Raw genomic sequence first — 27,982 nt, 5'->3', positions numbered from 1 at the left:
AAGAGATACCAGACCATCTTACAGGTGGTCCAGCAAACAGGTTTAGCAAACATTGGGCCACCTAGAAGACACAACCAGGGATGCTTGACCACTGAGGAAGAAGTGCTGTATATTAAGCATTTCTCTAGCAAGAACATTTCAAGATGCATTTTCCCTTTCCCACCCCTCATCCAAATAAACCGGGTTTCAGAAATCTTGACATGTATCCTCTAAAGCTGGGGAGGGAAGCATTGGGCCTGGTACCTGACTTATAATCCCCCCACAGAGAAACTTCTAAAGGCAAAAAGCTGTTTAGAGCAGCTTGGCATGACAGAGAAGAGATGGGGTCACATTAAGAACACCTCACACTTTGAGAATTTCTAGAGCTTCAAGACAAGAAGAAAGGTAGGCACTGGAAAGAGGAGCCAGACATGAGCTCACTTGAAAGGAACTCTGTCCAAAAGGTAGTCTTGGATGGATAAGGCACCTCCAAGGAAGTTGTTTGGAGTAGACAGAAGTGGGCAGAGGGAGCCCCAAAGCAGCCAGCTGTGAAGACTCAGGGAAGAGCAGAGGGGAGGGGCCCAGAAAAAAGATCCTCTGAGAAAGCACCCAAGGAAGAAACGGCCAATATTTTTCTCTGCCGCATCAGAAACGCACCAGTACCAGCTGCAAACTATGCTAGCAAGAAGATCTTTTCTGTCTTTTGCTGTCTTCCCTTCCCCAGGCTCCACCCTGCAAGAGCAGAAGGGAAGCAATGAACGAGGGGAGGAGAGAGAGCAAAAGGGCGAGTGAGACAACACTGCACAAGTTCACCCACACCTCTTCCCTAGCATGGTTTTTCTAACCTGAGGCAACCACAAGCTGGGCACAAGAAAAAGCTCAGAATTAAATGAGAAACAAAAGTTCTGAAATTAAAATGGACTGGACTTTTTAATACCTGAAAAATGAGACTATACATTAACCTTTAAGAATAATCAGAAAACCTATGGTTATCTGCTAGAGATTTCATCCAGGGAAAAGGAAAGAGTCAACAGGATGACTTTAAAGGAACAATGGAAAGAAAATCACATGTAGATTATCTCATGTAATTGTCATGAAATCCTATGAGTTACGTGTTATCATTCTGATTTTATAGATGATGAAACTAAGTCTTGTGTAGTAAGGTAAATTGTTGAGAATCACCGCCTGTAAGGGTAGATTTGAACACAGATTTGCCTAAACCCAAATCTGGCACTTAGAGTCTCAGCTATTTTGCCCTGTCATTATACACATTATAAACTCAAGTTCCCAAAGCCATTAAACAGATCTTTCTGTGAAGGTCCTTAATATTTTACTTAAAACCCACACTCCAGAAAAGAATGTGATAGAAGTGTAGGAAGAAAGGACTAAGAATAGCTAAGGGGAAAATAAAATCTTTGTCATAATTGAGCCAGCAGTAGTTTCACGAACCCTTCCTGTTTCTTCTTTAAGACACAGATCAGGTGCATTAATTTAACAACTATTTATTGAATTCCTCCTATATGCCAGGTACTATGTTTGGCAATAAAAACACAGAAATGAACATGGTTTCCACTTACATGGGAATGCAGGAAGAGTGAAATTACAATCAATAGCAGCCCAATTTATGATGTTTGCTATGTTTTATAATGTAACTGTGCACACACACAGAAGGGGACCTGCCCCTGACTTGGTGGTCAAAGAAAGCTTCCTGGGAGAAGTGACTTGTGAGCTGAGACTTGAAGGATGAGTAGGCAAGGCAAAGCAGAGGATGTAGAAGTGTTTTCCCAGCAGAGGGAAGAGAACATGTGTGGGCCTAGATGCAGGAGAAGATATGGCAGGTTCAAAGAACTGAAAGAAGCTGAGAAGTGCCAAGTCACAGAGGGCAAGGGGAAGATGGTGAGAGATGTGCAGGCAGGGGAGGTGAGACCGAATGGGCCACGTTAAACAGATTTGGACTTTATTCTAAAAGAAGTGCGATGAGAAGGAGGCTGCAGCAAACAGCTCATGGGTTTACACAAATTCCTGAGATTATATAAACAATTCAACTTCTGAAAAACCTCTCCCTCTGAACTTAACCCAAACCACAGCTCTGATCCAAAAAAGAGAAAATGGGAGGAATGAAATGAATCGAATTTAATTGCCAGTTTTATAAAAGCTTTCGTCTTTCTCTGGTCTACACCTTATGCTGGAGCGTTCTCAGGGAGAGTTTCAGCTCCATTGAAAGGACAACCGATGCCTGCGTTAGGCATCTGGAGAGATATAGAACTGCCATAACAAAAACCAAAAAAATCTGGTCATTGAAATTTCTAAAATTATTGCAATTAAAATTGAGATGCCCTTTGTATTTTGAATCGTGGAAATAACTTATCACGTTGACTACAAGGCAAACTTATTGTTTATCATTATTGAATATTTCTGCCATGCTACAAAGCTTTCTGTGTGTTTGTGTTTGTAGTTTGTTTTGTTTTGCTTTGTTTTGTGTAGAAACAGAAAATTGCTGAATAAAGACACAAGTCCAGGATTCTGCACTTTATCATCAGTCTAAAGATAGAACAGCTAGTTCCTTATGATACCTAACCTGCTTCCCTTCACTTCCTTCTTTCAGATACTTTTGTGGGCACTAAAGAAAAAGAAATGGACTAAAGGAACTTGTGTTTATTAGTAAACAATGATAAAAACAATAAAAGCTGCCATTTATTGGGCTGCCACTTGGTAAGAGGCACAATATTGGGAGGTTTGCACACATTATCCCATTTAATCCTCTCAAAAATCATCTGATATGGGTAATACTGTCTTCGCTTGACAGATGAGGAGCCCAGGCAGGCTCAGGAGGCTGTGCCCGAGGTCTCCCTGGCTGCGGGAGTCACACGCTCTCAGTTACTCTAGTGTAGCAGGAAATCATCTTCACAGTTTTACTCAGGGCCAGTCTTGGAGAGGCTGGAGAGGAATAAAATAAGGGTACTCTTCTTCAAGACGTGGAATGGGTTAAGTTCAGAGAACATCTGTAACATTCAAGAAAAATATGCAAAATTACACCTTTATTCTCTATCCATCTTCTTAATTAGGGAGAAAATAAAAATTTTCTTTCACTTCACAAATCTATTTTTCATTAAAAGCAGACATTCCCTCAAGTAATATTAAACATTGGGCAGCCAACCAAAATATATTGCCAAATTCCTTCTTAATTTGGTCGTGTGAAGCTATTTCTAATTTTCTCTGACAGCAAGTTTTCCAGGCTGACAATTACTCAGCAAAATTGCATTGTAATACATTCTCCAACCTTAAGAGCTTTTGCAATAGCAAAATTTGAAATTTTAGAGCTTTATCTTATGAACGATTTCACCTAAAGTGAGATACATGCAAAGAACTATTATAAACTTTAGCACATAGTGAACACTCCATAACACTTGCATTTCTAGTGATAATTATCAAATATTTAGGTTTTGCTTAGACATTGTCTCAGGGTATATAATAGTCTCAGAACACAGAACTTTTTGCAAGATACATGTCAGTTTGTAAGTAAGAAGACAGGTAGATGTACATAAACTGAAATCTATTGCTTTGTGGACTATAATCTCTAACATTGATGAGGCTGCTTAATTAGTCTCTGAAATTTTTAAATAAATTTAAAGTATAGTATTCATCAAGTAATCTGAAAATCCTCAAACATGGGATTTAGCCTAGAAACTAGAGATAAAAGAGAGAAGATTTAAAGATCAAGATGGAAATCTCAGAACACTGGATTAAAAACCATCCTCCTCTGTGCCCACTTACAAAGTTTTCTAGAGTAGACAAGTGGAAATAAAGGGAAATCTATATGATTACAGAAAATCAGAGAACTATAGACCAAATAAAAGCCGAGAGATGGAGAGTTGACCAATCTCAGATTAATCATAGGTGAAGATTAAACATTCACTGGGAAAATAGATAAAATAAACCACCAGCATAACATCTTTGCTACCTTAAATTTAGAGTGATAATTTTATGGGGTATCTGTTTGGGGAAATATTAGTGTTTCTAAGGTCTTAAAGAAGTATCAGAGAAACTAGAGTTTTAACAAAGCAAAATTCCTACTCCAGGGGTTACTTCTAGTTTATCCCAGGCAAGCATGGCTGTTTGCTAAATATGATAGAGGGTTGACATGGCTATCTCTTAACAAGAGCAGTCCTGGTACTTAAAGAAGGTTGCCGTCACAAACACGTTAAAGAAATACTTTGTCCCAAAGACAAAAATTTGTATTTAGATACTGCTAATTATAGCTGGCTCCTTGCTTCATAACCATAGCTGAATCCATATTCCAGCAAAATAAGACAAAGTTTATCTGCACAGATTCCAATAATGAATCACAAAGCCTCTGACGGAACTCTCTCAACAAGCAATTAGACCAGCTTAGACCCTCTTTGTCAGGATGAGTCAAGAATAAGAAAAAATGTTGCATTTTCAGCTAAAGGACCACTCTGAAAAATCAGAACTAGAATTTCTTTTATTAAATAATTACGGTAAAATAGAACATGTAGAACCTCTTTAATCTTTATTTTTAATGAAATTCACGAAAGCATTAAAATTCTCAAGCAGATGGAGACAATGATTTAAATGAAAAATTATGAGATCAAGAAGTACATTTTTTGGAAATTTAACAAAAATTAAGAACACAATCTTGAAAGTATAATTGGGACAATTAAAAGCTAATTAATTATTACAGAAATTATATTTATGAATTAAAACAAAAACTTGAGAACATCTCTTAGAGATAATAAAAAAAAGTAAAGATGAAGACCATGAGTTACTCAGGAAAGAAAAACTCCTCATCCCCCTCTTCAGCTTGTGCTAAGCAGTAGAAACCTTGGCTCACGATAAGTGTCAGTGGTTCAACTTCAGCAAATAAAGACCTTAGAAGTCATCACTCCCATCTTTACAATAACAACATGTTGGACAAAATAAAAATCAATGACTTTTCTAAAACCCATTAGAGAAGTGAGGTTTCAGGGAAAATCACCACCTCAAAATTCTGAAAAAGAAGTGCATTCAGTGAGTCACAGCTGAGATTTGCTAACCTGCAGCAGAAGATGCTGGAGCCATAAACTGGTAGGAATCCTTAAATGGTAATTTTGATGAATTGCTGATGTCTGGATGTAGGCTAGTGTGATAGTAGGAAAACTACGGAAGAATGCATTATTAGGGGACCCTCCACAATTTCATGGGCTTTACTGCTAGGAGCACAACCAGAAAGACCTCCATGTGGTTCTATCAGGGGGAAGGAAAGAGTATTCACTGTAAAAAAAAAAATGCCCAGATTCTTCTCCATAACACAGTCCTACTCTCTAGGTGAAAAGACTTTTCCAGAGCTTGATCCCTAATAGATGATTGTGGGGCATTCCTTCTGTTCTAGCCCCGTCTAGCCTTCCAGTGTCACATAAGTGGAAAATCCATTGTTAACATACATCAGGGCTTCAAGGAAATAGACTGGGAATACTGTACCCAGGAAAGGAAAGTAATAATGGCTAAGAATTTCCCAAAATTGATGACATACATCAAACCACAGATACAGGAAGCTCAGGGCACATTAAGCAGGATAAAGACCAAAAATATCTACACTTCGGCGTATTATATTCAAAGTGCAAAAAAACACTAAAGACAAAATCTTTATAGAAGACAGAGTGGGGGAAAAGCAACTCTCCTATAGAGGAACCGGGACAAGAATTACAGTGAGCTTCTCCTCAGAAATCAAGCAAGCAAGAAGAGAATGAAATAAAATAACTGAATTTTTCCTAAAAAATATAAACTTCTATGTCCAGCAAAATTTCCCATCAAAAGTGAAGGAAAAATAAAAACTTTTTCAGAAAAATTCTGAAGTAGCATATCTGCCCTGCAAGAAATGTTAAAAACAAGTTTGGGGGGACAGAAGGAAAATGAAATAGGTCAAATATTGGGTCTACATAAAGAAGGGAAGAGTATGGAGAAAGAATTTTAAAAAGTAACATAAAATTTTTATTTTTCTCCATGTTACTTGATCTAAAAGATAACTATTATAAGAATTAGGTTCACAGTGACATTAGCATCACAGAGGCGTAAGATGTCCCTCCTTTCCCCCCCCCCCCATTTTAACAACTAATTAAGCATCCGTCCATGAACAAAAAAGCATCTCTGGGGGTTGTGGGGCCAAGCACCACACACCAAGGAGCCGAGAAGGAGCCTCACCCACCTGCGAGTCTGATAGTAGGCAGACCTCAGTACAAACTGCAGAACCAGCAGGAGCCAATAAACCTGCCCCCATCCCTCTTGGCCATGGTCAGGGGAAGCCTGGAGAGTGCCGAACTGGGCAGACACTCACTGGCAAGAAAGACGTTGTAGAAGTCTAACCTTCCTGAGGGAAGATTCCAGAATGTCTTTGAAGTAAAAAGAAAAAAATACGAGTTTGAATGCATTGGAAAGGGTTAGAGGATCTTTGCTAACACTACCCCTCCACCAAGGTGACGTTTCACAGGGCTACGCTAGCCAGGGGCAGCCTCTCCCACGGGGGAAGAGGAGAGTGGTGAGTGAGTGCCAGCTACCCCAGTTTTCACCAGCAGCACCCAAAGTACTGAGGTGGGACTTCCATGACTGGGAGAAGGGAGGAGATTGGGAAAGAGGAAGATAAGAAGATCAAAGGGCATTAAAGGGATGCGGCTCCAGCTGACTGCGTTCAGGACTCCAGTAGGAAGCCCACTCATGAGCCTCTAGGAGAATCTCAACCACGGATCTCCCCACTGGGCCTACAAATACCCTCCAACACCCTAAGTGCTAAAACCCCCATCACCCCTCACTCTGCAGCTGACTCCTTTTGCACACTTTTGAGTGCCACAGTGAACTCAAGGACCGGTAAACAAAGCACTCTCAGAAAAACAGAACAGGATCTGTGGGCGAGGGAGAAATCACAGACTTCAGCTGTCGTTCACTTTCTGGAAAACAAAAGAGAGGTTTCCAGCAGCCAGCCTGGTGATTAATTAGAACCAAAGAAGACATAAAAGCTTAAAAATTCTGCCACAAGAGGGAGCAAGAAGTGTGGAACAGGTGTATCCACACAAGGTTGGAGAAAACGCCAGATATAATAGAACAAACCAACAATATATCCCACCTGAAGGCAACTAGTAAAGATTTGGGAAGGAATCTGCTACTTCAAATGTGAAAGTAGCAATGCAAAACTACAAGAAACATGAAGAATCAAGGAAACATGTCATCAGCGAAAGATAACAATAACTGAAATCAAAGACAGAATTTTGTGATTTAAGTGATAAAAAAAATTTTTATTTTTTAAGCTGTTTTAAGGAAACTCAGGGAACTACTAGAAAACACAGAAAGACAATTCAACAAAATCAGGAAAACAAGACATAAACAAAAGGAGAAATTTAACAAAAAGAGAAATCATAAAAAAGAAGCAAACATAAATTCTGGAGTTGAAGAATTCAATGACTGAAGTGAAACAATGCAATCGAGAGCATCTACAGCAGAGCAGACCAAATGGAAGATGAAATAAGTGATCTAGAGGATAGGAAGTTTCTGGTAAGAGCTAATGAGAGCAGAACGAAAAGAAAAAGGAGAAAGAAAAAGAGTGAAGAAAGCCTACATAATCTATGGGACTACAGCAAGTGGACAAATATTAGAATAATTGGAGTTCCAGAAGAACAGAGGGAAAAGGGAACAGAGAGTTTATTCAAAAAAATAATAGCTTGGACATGTAAGTTCACAAAGCTGATAGATCACCCTATTATCTCAATGGAAAAAGACCTTCTCCAAGACACATCAAAATGAAACTGCAAAAACCAAAGATAGAGAGAGAATCCTAAAAGCAGCCAGAGTAAACAAAGATTGTAACTTACAAAGGAACCATTAGATTATCAGCAAATTTCTCAGCAGAAACCCTACAGTAGACCAGAGAGTAGAATGACACATTCAAAGTGTTGAAAGAAAAAAACTGCCAGCCAAGAATACTTTATCTGGCAAAAGTATCCTCTGGAATATGAAGGAGAAATAAAGACTTTCCCAGAAAAAACAAAAGCTGAAGGAATCCATTACTACTAGACCTGCCCTGCAAAAAATCCAGAATGGAGTTCAAACAAAAATGAAAAGATACTAATTAGTGATGTGAAAACCCATGAAAATATACAACGCATTAGCAAAGGTAAATATAGAGTCAGATTTAGAAAACTTAATTCTGTAGTAGTGTGTTAATCACTTAACTAGAGTATAAAAGTTAAAGAAAAGGAGTATTAAAAATAACTACAGCTACTATAATTTGTTAATGAATATACATACATAAAGAGGTAAATTGTGACATCAAAAATATAAAGGGAGGAACAAAAGTGTAGGGCTTTTGCATACAATTGAAGTTAAGTTGATATCAGCTTAAGATGGACTGTTTTATCTATAAGATGTTTTATGTAAGCCTCATAGTAACCGTAAAGCAAAAACCTGAAGTAGATTCACAAAATAGAAAGAAAAGAGAAACAGAGCATACCACCATGGAAAGGCACTCATTTACAAACATAGGCAGAAACAGGAAAAAGAAACAATGGAATACAAAACAGCCAGAAAGCAATTAAGAAGATGGCATTAGTAAGTCTTTATATATCAATAATGATTCCAAATGTTAGTGGATTAAATTCACCAATCAAAAGTCAAAGAGTGGCTAGATGGATAAAACAAGATCCAAGTACATGCTGCCTACAACAGACTCACTTTAGATTAACGGACCTTCTTAGGCTGAAAGTGAAGGGATGAGAAAAGACATTCCATGCAATTGGTAACCAAAAATAAAGTGGAGATAGCTACACTTATGTCAGAAAAAAAAGATTTTAAGCCAAAAATGGTAACATGAGACAAAGAAGATCATTCTATCATAATAAAGGGGTCAATGGTAAAGCAGTCAATTCATAGAAGAAATTACCATGTAAATATATACAGACCCAACATCAGAGCACCTAAATATATTAAGCAAGTACTAATAGATCTGAAGGTAAAAATAGATGACAATACAATAACAGTAGGGCACTTCAGTATCCCACTTTCAGTAACGGATAGATCATCCAGACAGAAAATCAACAAGAAAACATTGGACATAAACTGTATATTGGATCAAATGCATCTAAAGACATTTACAGAACATTCTATCCAACAGCAGCAAAATACACATTCTTCTCAAGTACACGTGGAACATTCTCCAGGATAGATGATATGATAGGCCACAAAACAAGTCTTAAAATTTAAGAAGACTGAAATCATACCAAGTACTTTTCTAACCACAGTGATATGAAACTAAAAATCAACAACAAGAAGAAAGCTGGAACTTTCACGAGCATGCAGAAACGATTAATACACTCCTGAACAACCAATGGGTCAAAGACAAAATCAAAAGGAAAATAAAAAGTATGAAACAAGTGAAAATCTAAACACAACACACCAAACCTATGGGATGCCATAAAAGTAGTTCTAAGATGAACGATTATAGCAATAAATGCATATCTTAAGAAAATAGAAAGATCTCAAACAAACAATTTAACTTTACGCCTCAAGAAACTAGAAAAAAAAGAATAAACTAAGCCCAAAGTTAGCAGAAGGAAGGGATCAACAAAAATTAGATCAGAAATAAATGAAATAGAGACCAGAAAAACAATTGAAAAGATCAGAAAAACTAAGAGCTGATTTTTTGAAAAGACAAACAAAATTCACAAACCTTTAGGGAGACTAAGAAAAAATAGAGATGATTCAAATAAATAAAATCAGAAATCAAAGACAAGACATTACAACTGATACCATAGAAATACAAAGAATCATCAAGACTACTATGAATAATTATAAGCAAACAAACTGGATAACCTGGAAGAAACGGTTAAATTCCTAGAAACATACAATCTACCAAGACTGAATCAGGAAGAAATAGAAAATCAAACAGACCAATAATAAGTAAAGAGATAAATCAGTAACCAAAAATCTCCCAACACGGAACATCCGAGGATCTGACGGCTTTACTGGTGAGTTCTACTAAGCTTTTAAAGAAGAATAAATGCTAGTTAGAAAGTGCAGAAATAGATCTGTGTATATATAACTACTTTATTTATGTCAAAAAAGCCAATTCAACATGGAAAGAAAAGTATTTTTAACAAATGGTGCTGGAACAACTGAATATGCAAATTTTTTAAAAATGCATGAAAAGTTTTGACCCTTTCCTTACTCCATATCTAGAAATTAGCCTGAAATGATCATAGAATTAGATGTAAATGTTAAAATTACAAAACTTCTAGGAGAAACATAGATGAAAATATTTGCAACATTGGAAGTAGGCAAAGATCTTCAGATAGGATACAAACAGCCCACAATATAAAAGAAAAAAATTATTAAATAGACTCATCAGAATTTAAAATGTCTGCATTTCCAACAAAATTGTTAAGAAAATAAAAGCAAGTCAGAGACTGGTATAAAAATTTGGCAATATATAAATCTGACAAAGAACTTTATCCAGAAAATATAAAGAACTCTTACAACTCAATAAAAAGAAGAAAAAAACCCAATTTTTAAAATGGGTGAAGATGTGAGCCAATACTTCACAAAAGAAGACATAAAAATTGCCAATAACCAACCACATGAAAATCATTAGACATCAGGGAAATTCAAATTAAAACTATAGTGTGATATAAGGCATCCATTAGAATAGCTAATTTTTTTTTTCAAATAACAATACCAGGTGTTGGTGAATACGAAGCAACTAAAACTCTCATTCATTGCTGATAGGACTGTAAAATAGGATAATCACTCTGGGAAACGGTTTGGCAGTTTCTCATAAAGTTAAACATACACTTTCCATACGACCCAGCATGTTTACTCCTAGGTAATTATCCAAGAGTAATGAAAATATATGTCCACACAAAGACTTATACATGGATGGCCATAGCAGCTTTATGTAAAATAGCTCAAAACTGGAACAACACAAATGTTCATGGATAGATCAATGGACAATAAATGTTGATGTACCTATACAATGTAATCTTACTAAGCAATGAAATGTAAATCAAACCAGACACAAAAAGTAGTATTATATGGTTCCATTTATATTAATCTCTTGGAACAACTAATCAGATCAATATTGGTAGAAAGCAGATCATTGGTTGCCTGGGGCCGGAGATGATAAGAAATTTTCTGGGAATAGACACAAGGGATCCTTTTGGCATGAAGAAGATGCTCTATGTTTTGATGGTGGTGACTATCTGTGTCAAACTTTATAAAGAATGTCCCATTTAATAGCATGTAAATTAGACATCAGTAAAATTTATTCAAAATCCAACAAGTATAAAAGGCACTAGTCTCATGAATTTAGTAGAATATATTGCCTAAATTTCAAGGAAAGTTAAGCCTTGTGGCATATAAGCACTTGTATATGGCAACCATATACGAGCCTTGAAAGCAAGCTGCAGAAAAAGGTTGAATGGATTCAAATAACTCTAAGTTTAGTAGCAATCTCAAATTCAAAACGGAATGAAATGTATACAAAAAGAAAGAAAGAAAACTAAAGTCAGAGGCCGATAACAGTGGATCACAAACGGATTCCTGCCAGCAACCATGTTTTCTGCCTGCAGAGGATTTGTAGGCATGTTCAAATCATTAGCTGTTTGTTTGTTTTAATTTGAATTTACTATCAACTTATAAAATTTAGAAAATTTTACATAAAACTCTGGATTTCTAACTTATCATGAAAAATGATATTATCTGATAATTTGAGAACCACACAGCAGTGGTGAGCTGACATGAGTCAACGTTTCCCCTGCTGAGTTAGGAGTCCCCGCCATTACTTCCTTTATTTATTTATAACTATCTTGTCACTAAGGGCATGAAAATTGTTACTGGTATTAAATATAAATAAAATATCACTTAGATGCAAACAAAATACTAGCGAATAGAATCCAATTTTGAATTAAAATTGCTCATGTGTTAAAACCAAGTTAGTCTTAAAAGCAGAATATAAAGATGACTTTACATTAGGAAATACATAAATGTAATTTGTCAAATTAAGAAAATAAAGGGGAAAAGATGTTTATCCCAATAAATCTCATAAATTGTTAAAGAATAACTGTATTCCTTAAAAAATTCTTAATAAACTAGATAGATATATTTTCCATATAATAAAGTGCTTCCCTTGTAATGAAACAATGAATATCCTTTCATTTGGTAAAGCATTAGAAACATTTCCGCTATCACAATTTCTTTGCAGCATTGATTGAAAGTCTAACCAATATAATAAGGCAAGAAAAGTAAATAATAAGTGTATGTAATTGAGAGAAATGACCAATCTTTTACAATTTAATATAACACTTTTTTTACCAAGAAAATCCAAGAGTATTAATTGAAAAACAACTGAGAGTTCTATAAATTGCCAGACTTAAGGTTGACATATCAAATTAACAGAATTATTATATAACAAAAATAAAAAGGATTTCATATACGATGATTTCCAAAATGATAAACTACCTAGATATATATCCAATAAGAAATGGATAAAATCTATGTGAAGAAAACTATACACGCTACTAAAGGACATAAAATGAAACAGAGAAATATTTCATGTTGCTAAAGAAAAATTTTCAATATTATAAAGATGCCAGTTCTTCCTTAATATATAAATTCAATATTATCTCAATTAAAATCGCAATATTTTTTATGAAAATAGAGAAGTGGAAGTTCACATAGAAAAACAAATGTGCCAGAATGTCTAAGGACATTTCTGAAAAAGAACAGTAAGAGGAGACTTGCTCCGTCAGCTTTCAAGCTACTCTCTGACGTTCTATAAGTAGTCTGGTATCAGTACATGAACAGGTGAGTTGATAAGTGTATTCCAGAAATACATGTAAACTCAGTGAATGGTAAAAGTAGTATCTCAAATCAGTTGGAAAGCAATTAAATATATGATATGACCTATTAAGTATATGATACTATGAAAATCGGCTATAAATCTTAGGGAAAAAAATTATTTCCTAACACACATGATACATACAAATAGACTTCAAAGGGATTAAAGACATAAATATAAATACTAAATTATTTTTAAAAATAAAATTAAAAAGCATATTTTATGGGGAAACATATCATTTGGGTCTTTCGCATGATGAATCACCCCAACATTTAGGGGCTTAAAACAATCATTTATGATTGCTTATGATTCTATGGGTCTGGTGGGCAGTTCTGCTGGTACGAGTCAGGCTTGGCTGTCCTCAGCTGGACTTGCGTACATCTTCAATCAGCTATCTGGTCTAAGGTGGCCTCACTCATGTTTGACAGCTAGCCCGCAGTTACTTAAAGCAACAGAGGTGTATGGGTCATGAGTCTTCATTGTCCAGGGGTCTAGCCCAGGCTTACTTGTATGGTGGAGCCGGTCTCCAAAACGGTGAACAGCAGGATGCCACACCTAAGGCTTAGGAACTGGAAAAGTGCCAGTCCCCTGCATTCTCTCAGTCACAGCAGGTCACAAGGCCAGCATAAACTCAAAAGGTGGGGAAATGGGCTTCATCTCTTGAAGGGAGTATCTGCAAAATTACATGGCAAAGAGGCATGGATATAGTGAAGATAATTGTGCCCATTTGCAAACACTCCACCACAGAAAGTCTTTTCCAAATTTAGTAGCTGTGTATATTGTTATCCATCTTTCATTTCTAGCCTGTTTTCTCCATTTCTTCATCTATTATAGAGACTGTAAAAATGAAAACTCCATTTGCTGCCTTTCTGTTTATATGAGACACAATTGCAGCCAATGAGATGGACACAGAAATCTGCTGGTCCTACCTCTTGCAATTCCTTTTTTTTTTGTTTTTGCCTGAAGTATGAACCTAAGATAGAAAACTACAGCAGCCGCCTGGCAATCATATACAAGCCTAAAAACAAGAGCCCACATTAAAGATGACAGAACAGAAGAAGTGAAAAGGGATTGGAGTTCCTGACAAAACGAAGTCCCACCACCAGCCCCAGACTGCCTACCCGCAAACACCCTGTGATGCGACGGAACTGGGGTCTATTTGTTTAAGTCAGTGTTTTTCAGGTTTTCTCTTCTCACTGAAAACCCTTCTAAGTGATACACTAAGTCTGGCAAAACGGAGAAGGTAAAAAGTCAGAAAGGGATGGACTGCACTTCAAAAGTTTAAGTTAAAAGATACATGCTGTGCCAGCCCCGGTGGCTAGTGGTTATGTTCAGGGTGCTCTGCTTTGGCGGCCTAGGTTCATTTCCTGGGCACAGACCTACACCACTCGTCTGTCAGTGGCCATCCTGTGGTGGCAGCTCATGTACAAAATAGAGGAAGACTGGTACAGATGATAGCTTAGGGTGAATCTTCCTCAGCAAAAAAAAAAAAAAAAAAGTACATGAAAGTCTGAGAGAAAATAATCTGCTCAAACAACACAAGCTTAAGAACCAAAATATATATAAGCGCTCATGCAAATTGATTAAAAAAATGCAAACAGACAAATAAAAATTAGGAAAAGAATATGAGCAAGCAAACTCACAGAAGAAATGTAGGTGGCCAAGATATATTTGTCTGTTTTGTTTACTGCTGTATTCCTGGTGTTAGTACAGTACAGGTAACTAACAATGGTTGAAAAATGAGAAATAAATAGAAGTATTTGAGAAGATGGTCAACAATATTGGTAAGCCGGGGAAAAAAAGCAAATTTTAAAAATGAGTTTTCTCCCATCCAATTAGCTTTTTTACAATATTTACAAAATAAATGTGAGATGTATCATAGACACAAAGTTTAAATATAAAACAATATAGTTTCTAGAAGAAAACCTTATAGAATACCTTTATGAACTTGGGATGGGCAAAGATAAAGTACTAATCATGTAAGAATAATTGATAACTTGAAATTCATTAAAGTTAAGAACACTTATTCATCTAAAGGCATGATTAAGTGAGAAAAATAGGTAAGCCACAAACTGGGAGGAGATATTTGCCATACATATTCTAACACAGTGCTTACATCCAGCATATAAAAGCACCCCCACAAATCAATGAGGAAAAGACAAAGAACTCAACTTAAAAATGTACAGAAGACAGGCACAAAAGAGAATTTCTAACTGGTCAATGAGCGTATGAAAATGCGCTCACCATCAGTATTCATCAGGAAACTGCAAACTTAAGCCGCAGTGAGATACCTCTAAAAATAGAATGCCTAAAATTTAAAGACTGGCAACAGCATAAGATGAGGAGAAGGTAGAGTAATTAGCACTCTCATATATGATTGGCAGGAATATAAACTGGTTCAAACACTTTGGAAATTTGTTTGACGGTATCCACTAAAGCTAAACGTATGTCTACCCCACAACCAGCAATTCTGCTCATTGGTATATACAAGAGAAATTAGTGTATATTCCACCAGAAATCATGTTCATAAAAGTTTTATTTATCTATTTTTGCGTGTGTGCAGAAGATTGGCCCTGAGTTAACGTCTGTTGCCCGTCTTCCTCTTTTTGCTTGAGGAAGATTGTCCCTGGCCTAACATCCATGCCCATCTTCCTCTATTTTGTATGTGGGATGCCACCACAGCATGGCTTGATGAGCGGTGCGTAGGTCCATGCCTGGGATCTGAACCCAAGAACCCCGGGGTTCCAAAGTGGAGCACACGAATTTAACAACTACCCCACCAGGTTGGCCCCATGGAAGTTTTATTCACAATAGCCAAAAACTTGAAATAACTGAAAGATCCATCAATAGTAGCAAGTGTTTAAAAATTATAATATATTCATACTATAGAGTATAATGAAATACTATATAGTAATAAAAAAGGAAAGAACTATGAATTTGAACAAACACATGGAGGAATCTCACAGCTACAATGCTAGCCAAAGAAATCCAGGCACAAATTGCAATATGCAGTAAGATTCAATTTATACAAAGTTCAAGAACATGCAAAACTAACTTAAGGTGTTAAAAGTCAGAATAACGGCTACCTTTGTGAGGGTCAATGTGAGAGAAGGGAAGGAGACATCAACTCAAAAAGTGTGTGACGGAGCTTTCCGGACTGTGGAAGTATTCTGAACTTTAATTTGAATGATAGCTACAGGATATATTAAAATTTCATCAATCTGCACACTTAAGATTTGTGCACTTTATACACTGTATTGTATATATTTTAGACTCTCATAAAAGGAAAAATCAATAACAAAATTTCTTATTTTCACTTTAAAATGTATACAATGTAACACTTTTAGAATCAGAATAAATACTTTTTAGAAAAATAAACTGCACATATAGCTCTAGGAAGCAGTGGATGTTATAGAAAGATGAGCATTTGTGGTCCAAAGATCCAGAGCCTAGGGCTAGTTTGTAGTAGCCAAGTGACTTGAGAAAGCCACTCCTCTTTGCCTCACCTTCTGTATCTATGCAATGAGGTAACAATCCTACACTGACGGGTGCAAATCAGACAGGATAATGGGTGTGACAGTTTTATATATTCTAAAACCTTATTAACATATATTTTGTTGTTGCTTATGTTTCTCAGAAGTTCATCACTGAACAAGCAAGCAGAACTGTAAAATAGATTCTCATTTTAATCAAGAAAGATTATCTTAATCTTTCTTTAAAGGAATTATAACAGGTGATTTCTAATACTTCCCTGTAATTAAACGTTATAAAGTAGAAGAAGGTCCCATAAAAAGTTATACATTATTATTAGCATAAGTTCTGTCTTTATTCCACATATTAAAGTATGAGCTGTTTGAGAAAAGGAACCATATCTTATTAATATAATATTCCCACACAGAACCTAACGCAGTGCCTGGAATTCAGTCAGGTCTTAATAATTGTTTGATGATGAATAAAAGAATGAAAAAAGTGAATGAACCATTTCAATCTGCCTTTGACTTTCTTATTTAATCTACTTGTTCTCAGACATCTTTCTAACTCTACCTTTTTTAAAAAAGATTACTTTTTACCTTCTTTTTTTTTTTAAGTCACTCCTGCCCTTTCCATTTTCACAATTAATTTAAACCAAGTAGGACCATTTAGGATGCTTATCTGTTTGATTTATCTTAAGACTGCCCAGTGACATCACTAAGAACTCAAGAGCTTTTTTCTAAATATCTCCAAGAAAATGCGGAGTCAGACATTTAACATCAATTTAAAAGAAACTTATCCTTTTGCCATAAAATTATACTTCACCTAGGTAATGACGTCAAACACGGAGCTTATGAACAGTGGAGTTTGGTCAAGCCAAGTTTGGATGGGGGACTACGGCCTGGTGTTTTGAGTTCACCAAAGTGCACACGAGGTTTACTTGCATATCTCTTGAAGTAAACACCTATTGAACTAAAACACTTCTTAATGATGAGCAGGTTTCCTTCCAAGTAACCTTGTCCGATTCTGGGTTCCAAGAAAAGTAGGTTTATATCTTGGATTTCTCTTTCATTCTACTCCCCACACTTGTGCGCACACACACACACACTCTCTAGCCCTCTATCTGTACATATGACAGTGGGCACAAGGTGGGTGAGCGCTTCTTGAACTTTCTGCTGCCTGCTCATTGAATTCCATAGAACTCAACTCAACTTTTCGTTACTTACAGAGCATCATCCTTATTTTACAATTCCTATGGCTCTATTGCACATGCTTATTTTGGTAAAACACCCTGTGAGATGAAAATCTTTGTGGATCCTATTGAGGTTAAGAAGGAGGTGGATATTTTCAAAGTCAAAATTTTAGGTGTGCTGGTCCTATCTGTATGATTTAAGCTTGGAATTTTGTGGACACCTATTCATAAATGTGTTTGGAAATGGCTCCAGAAACAGGCTGCATATAGACATCACCACGCGTTAAATGAAAGGCTTAGATTACATGATCTCTAAGCAAAAATCTACTTCAACAAGGTAGCAATCCAGATAGCATAGCTCTGAACTGATGACCTCTTTTATTCTGGGAGAGGAGAGGATGGAAGGGAAGAAAATGTTTATTGATGCAAGTAGATCTTTTTACAAGCCAGGGCAAGGGAAGGACGAAAGATCGTCCATGTTAGATGTTGTATATAAAAAATTGTATATAAAAATGTACATAAAAAATTCAACTTTCATTGGTGTAAAAAGGAGACTTACTTTATACTAATAGAAAATGCCTTTGAAGTTATATTCTTTACTTTTTTGGTTAAAAATTAGAAGTTAATTTAATAAGAAAGTTAAAAATAATCTTTCCAATATTTCATGATTTAGCTGATTTATTCATTTAAGTAACTCAAGACTCACTGTGTTAGAAATGAGTAAAAGAAAATGTGTCAAATATTCTCTAGGAACTTTTTTTTAAGAAAGGTGAAGAGTTACGCAAGTTTTGAAAAAGCATATCAATAATTTCCAAAATGACTACATCTACGGTTATTTTATTCCATTAATAGTAAGCATCGACTGCACAATAAATCAAAAGATGATTTTCAGCATTGTAAATCTGCTCTAAAGCATATTACCAATGAAAGGGATTAAACTTGAAAACTGCAATAAACTTCGTGAAGATTAATGGAAAATTAACAGTCACTTCATCTTCTTGCTTGTGCGCTCGGCAAAACAAAACTCACAGGAGAGTCTAGGATCCCTTTAAAGTCCAGCTAATTCTTTTCTAGGAAGGGATACGGAAGCTTGAACCCCTCCTCCCCACCCCGCACGCCCCAGCCTTTGCTGTGTTCCCTGCGATAAAGGTTTAGAAGTCTTCAGGCTGCTTGAAGCCACCCCTCCCCCAAGCATCCGACTTGTTTGTGCCTTTCTTTCCCTGCGCTGTCTCTGTGTGTTCAGCCAGCCCGGAGCAGCAGTTTCCTTAGCAACAGGCTTGCCCTTTAGAGCTCCAACTACGCCAGCAGTCCGCGGCACGCGCTCTCCCAGGCCTCCTTGCGCGTCGCTCCTCTGCCTCCCTCGTGAATGCTCAAAGGTCAAAAAGGAAAGTTCGTGTTGTTTCACTCTTTTCAAACAAAGGGCAGGAGGCTATAATAGGTTGGGAAAGCACATTTTAACTGGAATATCTCATGTACAAGTCATAACCTAAAGTTTATATGAAAAGAACAATTTTCTCTGAACACAAAGAAGGAGAAGTGGAATCAGAAATTACAAAGTAGAGAATCTACGTGGGAAAACACAGAGTGGAAGCTCAGGATGAGTTTGTAGGGCAGCAACGTGATCTGCTTTCCCTTTCAGTAGATCTTGGAGCCGCAGAGTTAAAAGGATGTTGGGGACTGTGCAAGACCTGGTATGAGAATCTGCCCTGCAATTTAGGGTTCTGTACCTCAGGCTCTGAAACTTTTAATTTAAAAATCACGTTTTGGATGTGAATTTTAGGCATTTTAAAACTATAATACAAGAGACATTCAATAGGCATTTACTGAATTTTAATAAGATTAAAAGCCTGGAGACCGTTCTGTGCTGATAGATTAACACTAAGTGTCTTTGTCTAGAATTTGTAATTCATTCATTTAGTCATCAGTATTCTTTAAGGGACTACTATATGCCAGGTAGTCTTGGGTCAATCACTGGATAAAACATGTTGTTTTTTAATTTTCTTTCCTTAATATATTTTAATTTAAATTTTTGTTAATGTGCCACAGATTAAAAAGATTGCAGCTCTTCACTTGTCTTAAAAATTCACAGGTGAAATTGTTCAGGTAGGACTACTACTAACCAATCTGTGCTTCATAACCAGGGAAATAGCAGCAAGGCTTAGTCCCATTTGCTCAGTAGTCATCCTTCCCACTAGAGTGGACATAATCAGATGTGCAATAACAAATATCTCAACTATTTCCATGATGACATTTTTCATTTATATCCTGCTGATTCCCAAATCTCCGTTTCAATCCTTGAGTTCCAGGTCCATGCACCCTTTACTGGGTTGATCTACTCGGATGTCCCACAGGCATCTTGGATTTAACCCGCTCAAAACTGAACACGGCAACTTCTTGCCCAAATCTTTTCTTTCTCCTGTGTTCACCACATCAGTAAACTGCACTGTATTCACTCGTCACAATACTGAGACCTAAAGTCATGCTAAATTCTTCCCTCTTCCCCTTCTCCAATATGTCAGCATGTCCTGTAGCTTCTACCTCTTTAAGCTCTCTTGAAGCTGTCCACTTCCCTTCATTGGGCCAGGCCGCAACCCTAATAAAGTGCCTCTCCACTGGTTATCCTGCTCCCCTTCTTACCTTTCCTCTCCAATCCATTCTTCAGTTGAAGCTAGATGAGGCTTACAAAAAGCAAATTTGATTGTGTCCTCCCCTCTGGTTATAACCCTTCAGTGGCTCCCTACTGCCTTCAGAACAAATATTTTAATTTGACTTACAGCATTTCATGGTCATCTTCCTCTCTCTTCAAGCATACTCGCTTCTTCAAGTTGTCTTAATACCCCAGGGCTTTTACATGATTCTATGTATATGCTGTTTCTTTGTCTTGGAACATACCTTCCCCACCCGCCCCCCCTGCATCATTACCGTGTCCTTCAGACTTCTAGGTGAGCTTCTTCTAAGACATGTTCCCTGACCTACCAAAACTAGATAAAATGTGCTTACCGTGTGTATTAAATAATAACCATTAATTACGCACATCATATTGATAAAGCATCATTTCTCCCACCAGACTGGAAATTACTTGGAGGCAGGGACCATGTATATCTTGTTCACCCTTGAATCTCTAGCTCCTGATATTTTTAGCATAAATTTTGTTGATTGATTTGTTGATTGAATGAATTAATGCTTTCTACAGCTCATGGGTTATTCTCATATGAGCTTAATTAATGAGCTCATGGATTATTCCCATATGAGCTTCTTAGCACTGAATTCTTTTTATTGTTTTTCATTGTTAGAGCAAGCCTAAAGAAACTTCTGCTTGCTTATATTTGCAAAAATTATCTCACTCTAAGCTTTCATACCATGCCTTATGGTGAAACTGGTATCTTAAAGAAATTAATTACTGTTATTATTTGTGTCTCCCAAACTTATTCATTTGGCGGAAGTTCGAAGATCAATCATAACAACTAAGAGTAAGCTAAACCAAGTCTTCCTTAAGGAAACAGAAGGAATAGTGTTTTTTAGGCTCCAAAAGGGAAAGGCTTAAATATTTAGATGTCAGATAATATAGAGCTAAATATGTTCACTTTTTGGCTAAATAGTATGTTATACTACATAGTTTTTATATCCTGAGAAGAGAATTCATTACAATAAATCTGCGGAAAATATAATAAGTAAACATTTTAATTAAATTCAAGAAAATATTTATCCCCTGAATATCTTGGTATCTGCTAATATGATTTATGTAAATATCTTCAGTTCATTGTTCAAAAGGTATGGAAAACATTCAACAAAGTATTTTCATGCTGACCTTCAATAGATGTCAAGGTCACAAAAATATACTACAATGCAAACCTTAAGGAACTTAGATAAAGAAATATGATTCAAATGCACAGTAGTAGAACAAGAATAGAGTGACAATAAATAATTCTAGTTGACTCTTTGGAGGGAAAAAAGGCAGATTAGCTCTCTAGCTCACCCAGTAAAATGAAATGTATTCTAGATGTATAAAAGATTAAACTATGAAAGAGAGAAAAAAAGAATTGAAAAAATATGTGAATATATACTCTCAGTGTTTTTTTGATTTGATTACGTAAAATAACAGGCTTATGTACAATTTTAAAAGTTTTTAAAATTCAGGACATCAAAAATAGCAAAGAATGAAAAGTCAACATCTTGAAAAAATATTTGCAACATATATAATAAACAAAAGATCGATATCAGAATATCAATATATAAAGAACTCTAGCACATCAATGAGAAAACTTTGAAAAACTGGAAATGAAACTAGGCAAACCGTAGAATTCTTCTTCATCTTGAATCCAGTCTAATAAGGCTTTTGCTGCCAAATCAACGTTGAAACAAAGTAACAATTCATGGCTTTGAATTTTACCATAGTCCAAGAAAGAAACTAGAAACCACTCTAAGTGTTTCAATCTGACAGCATTTAATACAGGATATTGGTTGCATAGTGATGGAAGAGCTAAAAATCTAACCGAAGGATAGTGAAACAACACAGAAATTTAACCACAGCCAGAAGTTATGACCACCTCTAGGACCGCATGCCCAGTAGTTTTGCCATAAACACCTTTGCTGCAAGAATTTTCACCACATAACTAATTGGCTGTAAGGCAATTTTGCCATAAAAGATAAAACAACAAAAAATAAAAAATGGACATTAAAGTTAATAACAACATTAAAAGACTTTATTATGATAATACAAAAAATATTTGAATGCATTTAAAATGAGTGTAGATTCACAACAATACTGGGCAAAGAACTGATTTTATTTTGCGGATCATACCTAAGCACTTGTTTTCAAAGTCTTTCATGAATTAGTAGCCGCCTCTTTTATTTTGCCATAGCTTGGTTAAACTTTTGATTTTGACAGGTGGGAGGGATGACTGTGCTCACCAAAGGATTTGCAAACTGATATGTTATCATTATATAGTGTAATAGAAAATCTGGCTTCACACTCTCTTACTTCACACTTACAATAAGTTTTATCATTTTATTTTCTATCAAGTTGATATATATACGTCGTTATCATCCACTATTTTAAGACCATTGTGTCTACTCATCACTGTATAGACCATTATGAAGGCTAAGATTTATATACTATAAAAATGAGAGTACTGTGGGAACTTTGTCAATGGAGAAGAAATGAAACCAAACTCTCAACCAGTTATTTTATCTTTCAATGCAAAATTGCCTGATAGCCAATTAGTCATATGGCGGGAGTTTGCTGAGAAAATACTGCTGCTAACATGCTTGTTGCTAACATGCTTGTTTAACATGTTTACAGTGAAAGTACCTAGAACGCCCTAGGACTGGAGAACACAGGGCAGACCTAGTATTACCAGAAGTCATAAACCAGGGCTGTGTGGGAAGGTGGTACCCACGAGTGGATGGCCTTGGAGGTGCTCAGACTACAGAGATGGAGAGGACCATTCTCCCTCTCATGCTACAATTATTTCAAGTCCTCAGACATGCTATGATCTCTCTTCTCTGGAATACTTTCTCTTCCTGAAACTCATCTACCCTCTGATTAATTCTGGTTAACTCCTAATCAATCTTCAGGAGTCTGCTCAAAGTTCTAGGACACCTTCCTTGATTCTCCAGCCTAAATATAATCTCTCTATAAATGCTCTGTGTTAATCCTCTATTTTTACACTCCCTCAATTTTGTTGTAATTATAATGGAATTGTCTTCCTTCCTGGACACATTGTAAGCTTCATAAGAACACAAACTTAGGAATTTTGATTTGCCTTGTTCCCTGCCATATGCTTAGGGCATAAAACGTTCTGGCACACAGCAGGAGGATCAATAAACAATGGTTTATTGGATGAATTTCCAATAATAGAGATTTGATACATCCTCAGTTTTCTTTTAGAAACCCACCCCTCCCCAAAGTCCATACGGATCAGGTGGGTCTGACTCCACCACTTCCTACTCTCCCCCACTGAAGGAGTAGGTACATTTTTTAGGTATGACCAATCAGGTCCATCTCCCTGACTAACATAGGAATGGTCAAATAACTACATTGGTCGAATGGACTCTGTCTTGGGACTTTCTGAGTTAATACTTAAGAGACGTTCTTCCTCTGCTAAGATTGCCGAGCTGAACGATATAAGCGTGGAGCTGCTGGTAACCATTTTGCCAACAGGAGGATAGAATCTGCTGGTAGCCATTTTGCCACCAAGAAGGTAGAATCTGCACCAAATAGGAAATTGAGCTTTGATCTGGAGTGAGGAAAGTGAATGACTGAGTTCTAATGATGACATCATTTGAGACTCCGAATCCATTCACACACTTGATTTTTTAGCTACATGATCCAAAAAATTCTTCTCTGGTTTAAGCCTGTTTGGTTTCTGTCACTTGGAACTGAAGATCCCTGACTGATTCCTTTATCAAACACCACTAATATCTCTGACCCTCCTCTCATGAATCCTGATCTTATTTCTCCACCACTACTTAGACCTAGGCTCCATCTCATCTTCTGAATGACTTAGTACTATGACTATAAGGAACTTATTTATTCAATATGTATTAGCATCTACAGGTTCCATAATAGACTCTGGTGATGCACAGGCCCGAGATATGTACAGACCCTAGCATACCAGATGTTTCTGACTAGGGCAGAGGTTCTCCAACTTGCAGGGCATACGCAGCGTCTGGAGAGCTAACAAAAACGCTATTTCATCTCCCCTTCTCCAAGAGATTCCAATACAGTACTTCCGGAAGGAGGGGCTCAAGAATGTGAATTGTTATTTTAATAAAAATCTCAAAAGATCTTGATCCAGGCTGTCTTCAGACTATACCTAATGAAACACCAGAAGGAAAAACATACACTAAAGTACTGATGACAAAGGAAATGCTAGTGTTATGGGAGGCCACCACAGGAGGGGGGCTCATGCTATTCTGGAGAATCACAAACCCCTCCCTGAGGCCTGAACTGTGCCTGGAAAGAGAGCTTGGCAGCAAGATGGGGGAGAGTGAATGAGACAGAGGGGTCTGCATGTGTCAAGCCACCAAGCAAGAATGAGGAGGGCACATCTGAGTTGCTGATAGATAGCCAGAACAGCTGGAGGATGGAGAGTAGGGGAGAGTGGCTGGTCATTAGGCAGAAGTGGCCCACCTCCTGGAGGGCCTTTTAGGCTGTATGAGGGTGTTGGATTTTATCCTAAGAGTAAGGAAAGCCAGCAAAGGGCACTAGGCAGAGAATGATTTGTGATTTATAAATTGTTCTGGAATAACATTAGATGCTTTCATTTTGGTTTGCTCATTATATGCCTGTGCTCTTATGCTGCATGGAGCTGTTTCCTGCCTGGCCTTTAACCTTTCATTACACTTTCAGTTCATTCATTCATTTAATCAACAACCTTCTGCATAACAGCCATTGTTCTACATATTAGGGAAAGAATGGTGAAAAAGCCAGAACAATCCCTCGCTCACCCACAGAGCTTACATTCCACTTCCATGGGTGAGGCTTGATACAGGCAGGCAAACAATAGCACACTAGGCAAGGGAGGGGATTTCAAGCTGGGGTAAGTGCTATCAAGAAAATCAAGCAAAACATCAGTACAGATAGAGAAGTAATAGAGAAGTTTGGGAGGTGAGTCATTTACTTGACCTCTCTAAGGAACATACGGTTAGCTGAAATCTCAAAAATAAAAAGTAAAGATCTGGGCAAAGAGCTTTTAAGCAAAGAGAATAGAAAATGCAAAGGCCCAAAGAATTACAGATTAAGGAGGGTGAAGAGCTCTAGAAGAAAGGATGCCACATTAAAGAGGCCTCATTCGGATGACTAGTAAAATGATGCATTTGAAAAATGTTAAGACTATGATAATGGAATATGACATAATAAAAAGAAAAAAATTTTGTAGGTTTTATAGATCTAAATCTAAAAAAGAAATAAAATTACAGCAAAACAGTTGTCTCTGCATTGAATATTTACATGGTTAATGGTATTGCTTTACCCAAAGATGAAGATCAAATGCAGGTGAAGATCGGTTCCATAGCCTGGAATGTTCTCCCACAGTGACCTAATCTAACATGATCAATGATTAAAAATAAAAAAGCAGTCACCAATAATCCTGACCTCATTTTATGCATGTTTTGTTACTATACAGTTTTAAAAAAAATGAGAAGAGGCAAGGGATTGTAAAAACTTCTTTCTTTTTGCCTGACCTTTGTAATTATAGCCTCAATAAAAGGTGGGAAAGTGGCAAAGCAACATATTTGACCTCAAATTGTCTCAACACACTATATGGAGATTGTTAATGACACAGGAGTATCATTTAGCTCAGGATATAACTGACTTTTGGCCATGAGAAAATGGTGGAATAGCAAAGGTATGGGTCAAATTACATCACAGACTTGGAATTCAAACTCCCATGCCCAATTCAGTAGTCTTCTGCTTTGTCCTAATCTGCTTTGTGGTTTCGGGAATAAGTGATTATGGCTTTAGGGTGAAGTTTGGCTGAAGCCAAGTTAAACATGGTCTAGTACTAGCCTGGGCCTATTCAAGGTTAAAAAAAAAGAATTGGCCTCATAAAAAGCTACTTTCAGGGCTGGCCCAGTAGCCTAGCGGTTAATTTCCCCCCCCTCCGCTTTGGTTGCCCAGGGTTCGCAAGTTCAGATGCCGGCCTCAGACTTACACACTGCTCACCAAGCCATGCTGTGGCAGCGTCCAAGCTATTTGTAGAAGAAGATGGGCACGGATGTTAGCTCAGGGCCAGTCTTCCTCAAAAAAACTCTACTTTCAGGGCCTAAAAACCTCCATTTAATTCCAAACACAATATTCATTTACCTTGTTCTCACTAAATATACTAATATTAATAATAATTATTAGTAATACTTTAGTGAGAGCAAAAAGGTGTCTAGTGCCATTAATAAATTAAGCATATTTAACTTTTCATTTCGTCTTTATCTCATATTTCATCTAATCTGTATTTTGAATATATTTTTGAAAGAACCTAACTATGAACACAGTTGTACACGTATCTTATTTATGAGCGATGCTGAGCAGCTGAGTCACTGCTCTGGATCATCTCAGTCATCACAAGAATGAACACTGCTCCTCTTCTCTGCCCAGGAGCTAGTCTAGCTTTACCCTGGTGGGAGTTTTCCTTCCACAAAAATCCAGAAATTGACCAAGTGAGCCCAGAAATGGTATGATGATTAATTTAATGTGTCAACTTGACTGGGCTAAGGGATGCCCAAATAGCTGGTCAAACATTATTTCTGGATGTCTCTGCGAGGGTGTTTCCATAAGAGATTACTGTTTGAATCGGTAGACTGAGTAAAGATTGTTGTCGCCAATGCAAGTTGGCATCATCCAATCTGTTGAAGACTCGACTAGAACAGAAAGGGGGAGGAAGGGAGAATTTCCTCGCCTTGCTTGAGCTGAAACATCTGTCTTCTCCTGCCTTTGGACGTGGACATTGGCACCCTTTGTTCTCAGGCCTTGGACTCTGACCAGGACCGACACAATTGGCCCCCCATTCTCAGACTGAAGTACACCATTGGCTCTCCTGGTTCTCCAGCTTGCAGAAGGCAGATCACGGGACATCTCGGCCTTCAAAACTGCATGAGTCAATTCCTAAAATAAATCTCCCATGTATATATCTATGTATATCCCATAGGTGCTGTTTCTCTCTGTTAGAGAACCATGACTAATACAAATGGTTCATGCTCTGACTATACAAAGGAAAAACCCACCCTTTCAACATCCACAAGTCCAGGGGAGACTAAAACCCTGAGCATCTGGCAGAGTAAAGGAGAAGCTTCTAACTTAGTGCAGGTGGCAGTGGTGGGGAGGTGGCAGTGCTGAATTATCAATGCAAGATTCCTCAGAGGTGGGACAGAGGTTTAAAATATACCATGTCACTTGAGTGATTAAAAACAAATTTAGAAATTAGCAAAGCAAGTCAGAAAAAGTCTTAACCTGCCCCATGTAATGAGATTCCCTGACATACCAGGACTCCTTCAGAGTGGAGGACCAAACCTCAAAAGGGCCTTCAGCTTCAGCAACCCTCCCCATCAGCAGGGCAAGTCTGCTGCCCCGCGATGCCGATCTGCTCTCTCACGTGGCCCTGCTAAGGTTCCTTCAGGACTCTCTCCCTCTTCAAACTTTCTAGAAGCCTCCCCTGCATAATATACACTCATTCTTAGGTGATGACCTCACTTTTTCCTCCAGTGTGAAAAAAGGCAATGAAGGAAAACTGCCTCATATTCTTTTGACCAAAAATATAAACCTACCTGTACACATCCCCCTCGTCTTCGTCTTCTGTTATTACATTGGAAGAAATATCCTTCTCTGATTGAAGGCAATTTCTTCCACCTGAGACCTGGAAACGATCACCTCTTGCTTTCTCAAAGATTCAGCTTCTTCATTTACCCCTTCTTTGCATCCTGTGTTACATCTCACTCTCTCTTGGGCCCTTACAAACATACTTGACTAGCTC

At 37.2% G+C, this 27,982-nt stretch overlaps 1 long non-coding RNA gene across 2 annotated transcripts in view; it reads right to left on the bottom strand.

Moving 5' to 3' along the window:
* LOC139082029 (uncharacterized) overlaps positions 1–27,982 on the bottom strand; it is a 75,034-nt gene extending 47,052 nt beyond the window's left edge. The window contains exon 1 of one of the 2 annotated variants that reach the window (XR_011537683.1): positions 27,777–27,982. This is a non-coding gene — a long non-coding RNA (uncharacterized lncRNA). The remainder of the gene's footprint in view (positions 1–27,776) is intronic. The other variant, XR_011537684.1, reaches the window with a different exon arrangement.

Source organism: Equus przewalskii, chromosome 2, assembly GCF_037783145.1.
Source record: "Equus przewalskii isolate Varuska chromosome 2, EquPr2, whole genome shotgun sequence".
NCBI lineage: Eukaryota > Metazoa > Chordata > Mammalia > Perissodactyla > Equidae > Equus > Equus przewalskii.
This window is presented reverse-complemented; position numbering and strand designations above follow the sequence as displayed.